This window comes from Phyllobates terribilis, unplaced genomic scaffold (genome assembly GCF_046119375.1).
Source record: "Phyllobates terribilis strain yellow unplaced genomic scaffold, ASM4611937v1 Scaffold_11__3_contigs__length_659146591, whole genome shotgun sequence".
Lineage (NCBI taxonomy): Eukaryota > Metazoa > Chordata > Amphibia > Anura > Dendrobatidae > Phyllobates > Phyllobates terribilis.
Window position 1 is genome coordinate 601097554 of NW_027362771.1, and position 4041 is coordinate 601101594.

The following is a 4041-nucleotide window of genomic DNA, read 5'->3' on the forward strand; positions in this document are numbered from 1 at the left end:
GACAATGCTATGATCAAAGTGAAAAGAGATCCCGAAGTGCATTAAATATTCAATGTTTTGATTTCGTTTCCCGATGATTTTTCTCATCAAAGAATTGTTTATAAGATATTAATCTATAACATTCAACTAAAAGACACTTTTTTAGACACTGCGCTGACAGATAGCAACACAGTTTCAATTTTAATCCAGACATGTGTTAAGTAATGAAAAAGTTGCTTGACCCTGGCGTGATCTGAACACGCAACCTTCTGATTTGGAGTCAGACGCGCTACCGTTGCACCACAAGATCATTCGAAAAGAAACTTTCCACCCATAATTCACATGAAAAGTGTATGAAGAAATCGCGCAAACCTTCTCGAAATTTTCTACTTTTGCTCACAGACTGAAAATGACATAAACAAGGATGAATGAACATCTTGATATTGGGAATGCAGGGTTTTCCTGTTTAAAATCTAGAATCTAGTAAAGAACCCTTTTTTCTTATGGATTCAAAGATGACAATGCTATGATCAAAGTGAAAGGAGATCCCGACGTGCCTAAAATATTCAATGTTTTGCTTTTGTTCCCCGATGATTTTTCTCATGAAAGAATTGTTTGTAAGATATTAATCTATAACATTCAACTAAAAGACACTTTTTTAGACACTGTGCAACAAACACAGATAGCAACAAAGCTTCAATTTTAATCCAGACATGGGTTAAGTTATGAAAAAGCTGCTTGACCCCGATGTGATTTGAACACGCAACCTTCTGACCTGCAGTCAGACGCCCTACCATTGGGCCACGAGATCATATGAAAAGTAAATTTCCGCTCATAATATAACTCACTTAAAAAGTGCATGAAGAAATCGTGGCACAGCTCGAAATTTGCTACTTTTACTTACAGACTGAAAAAGACATAAACAAGGACGAATGAATATCTTGATATTGGGAATGCAGGGTTTTCCAGTTTAAAATTCAGAGTCTAGTAAAGAACCCTTTTTTCTTATGGATTCAAAGATGACAATGCTAAGATCAAAGTGAAAGGAGATCGCAAGGTGCCTTAAATATTTAATGTTTTGATTTTGCTTCCTGATTATTTTTCTCATCAAATAATTGTTTATAAGATATTAATCTATAACATTCAACTAAAATACAATTTTTTAGACACTGTGACGACAGATAACAACACAGCTTCAATTTTAATCCAGACATGGGTTAAGTTATGAAAAAGTTTTTTGACCCCAACATGATTTGAACACGCAACCTTCTGATATGGAGTCAGATGCGATACAGTTGCACCTCAAGGTCATATGAAAAGTAATTTTCCGCCCATAATATAACTCACGTAAAAAGTTCATGAAGAAATCGTGGCACACCCTCTCGAAATTTGCTACTTTTACTTACAGACTAAAAAGACATAAACAAGGACGAATGAATATCTTGATATTGGGAATGCAGGGTTTTCCAGTTTAAAATTCAGAGTCTAGTAAAGAACCCTTTTTTCTTATGGATTCAAAGATGACAATGCTATGATCAAAGTGAAAATAGATCCCAACGTGCCAAAAATATTCAATGTTTTGCTTTTGTTCCCCGATGATTTTTCTCATCAAAGAATTGTTTGTAAGATATTAATCTATAACATTCAACTAAAATACACTTTTTTAGACACTTTGCTGACAGATAGCAACACAGTTTCAATTTAAATCCAGACATGGGTTAAGTAATGAAAAGTTGCTTGATCCTGGCGTGATTTGAACATGCAACCTTCTGATCTGGAGTCAGATTCGCTAGCGTTGCACCACGAGGTCATATTAAAAGAAACTTTCCGCGCATAATATAACTGACTTAAAAATTGCATGAAGAAATCGTGGCACACCTTCTCGAAATTTGCTACTTTTTCTTACAGACTGAAAAAGACATAAACAAGGACGAATGAACATCTTGGTATTGGGAATGCAGGGATTTCCAGTTTAAAATTTAGAGTCTAGTAAAGAACCCTTTTTTCTTATGGATTCAAAGATGACAATGCTATGATCAAAGTGAAAGGAGATCCCAACGTGCCTTAAATATTCAATGTTTTGATTTTGCTTCCTGATTATTTTTCTCATGAAATAATTGTTTATAAGATATTAATATATAACATTCAACTAAAAGACACTTTTTCAGACACTGTGCTGACAGATAGCAACACAGCTTCAATTTTAATCCAGACATGGGTTAAGTTCTGAAAAAGTTTTTTGATCCCGACTTGATTTGAACACACAACCTTCTGACCTGGAGTCAGAATCGCTACTGTTGCGCCACGATGTCATATTAGAAGTAACTTTCCGTCCATAATATAACTCAATTAAAAAGTGCATGAAGAAATCGTGGCACACCTCGAAATTTGCTACTTTTACTTACAGACTGAAAAACACATAAACAAGGATGAATGAACATCTTGATATTGGGAATGCAGGGTTTTCCAGTTTAAAATTCAGAGTCTAGTAAAGAACCCTTTTTTCTTATGGATTCAAAGATGACAATGCTATGATCAAAGTGAAAAGAGATCCCAACGTGCCTTAAATATTCAATGTTTTGATTTTGCTTCCCTATGATTTTTCTCATCAAATAATTGTTTATAAGATATTAATTTATAACATTCAACTAAAAGACACTTTTTTAGACACTGTGCTGACAGATAGCAACACAGCCTTAGTTTTAATCCAGACATGGGTTAAGTTATGAAAAAGTTTTTTGACCGCGACGTGATATGAACATGCAACCCTCTGATCTGGAGTCAGATGCGCTACCGTTGTGCCACGAGATCAAACAACATAGTAACATAGTAACATAGTTTGTAAAGCCGAATAAAGACTTGCGTCCATCAAGTTCGACTTGTAAGTTCTGTAATTGCTAAAGTTGATCCAGAGGAGGGCAAAAACCTCAAATGATTTAGCCAATCTTCACCTGAGGAAAAATTCCCTCCCGACTCTGAAACCAGCAGTCAGAATAAATCCCTGTATCAACCTACTATTTTATTCTATTTTTAAGTATACGCTGAAATCTGCTTGGCATCTAGAAATGCATCCAGTCCCTGCTTGAACTGGTGTAGTGAATCTGACATTACCGTCTCCTCACTCAGTGAATTCCATATTCTCACTGCTCTTACCGTAAAGAACCCCTTCCTATGCTGGTGCTGGAACCTTTTCTCTTCCAGTCTTAGTGAATGTCCTCTTGTTACCGTAATATCCCTCCTTTTGAACAAATACCGGGCAAGGTCTCTATACTGTCCCCTAACTTATTTGTACACATTTATTATGTCCCCCCTCAACCTTCTCTTTTCCAGGCTGAATAGTCCTAGTTTTGCCAATCTCTCTGGGTATTGCAGTCCCTCCATTCCCCTTATTAATTTTGTTGCCCTCCTTTGTACCTTTTCAAGCTCATTTATATCCTTTCTATATATTGGGGCCCATAACTGAGCACAGTATTCCAAGTGTGGTCTGACCAGGGCTTTGTACAGTGGAAGAAGAATGTTCTCATCCTTTGCAGCTATACCTCTTCTGATACATCCCATTACCCTGTTTGCCCTTACAGCAGCGGCCTGACTTTGGGCACTCCAATTTAGTTTACTATCAATCAAGATGCCCAAGTCCTTCTCCATCTCTGAATTCCCCAATGATTTCCCATTCAGTGAGTACTGGTGACTTCCATTTTTCCTTCCCATATGTATGACCTTACATTTCTCCTCGTTAAACCTCATTTGCCATTTAATGCTCCATCTACCCAGTAGAGATGAGCGTTGTTCTACTCGAACTGTTCGCCAATCTCAAATTCGAGCTGTTTTGGGCGGTGTTCGAGCCGTTCGGCGAACACGAACAATTTGAGAAAAATTCGGCTGTTCGAGGTTATGTTCGATAACTGTTCGTGCACCAAAATCATAACTGGATTTTTTCTCAGTAATGATGAAAATTAATGTTAATACGCAGTTTGAGTGTACAGCGGGGTGGGGGGAGGGGCAGGGGATGGATCTCTGCAGGAACAATGAAGATCTCCATTTTTTTTTTCTCTTTCCCGCATT

General features: G+C 37.1%; 1 non-coding gene across 1 annotated transcript; it reads right to left on the minus strand.

Moving 5' to 3' along the window:
• Positions 1 to 217: 217 nt before the first annotated feature.
• Positions 218 to 289, minus strand: TRNAW-CCA (transfer RNA tryptophan (anticodon CCA)). Its single transcript has one exon. It is a non-coding gene; the product is annotated as a tRNA-Trp (tRNA).
• Between the last annotated feature and the right edge of the window lie 3752 nt (positions 290 to 4041).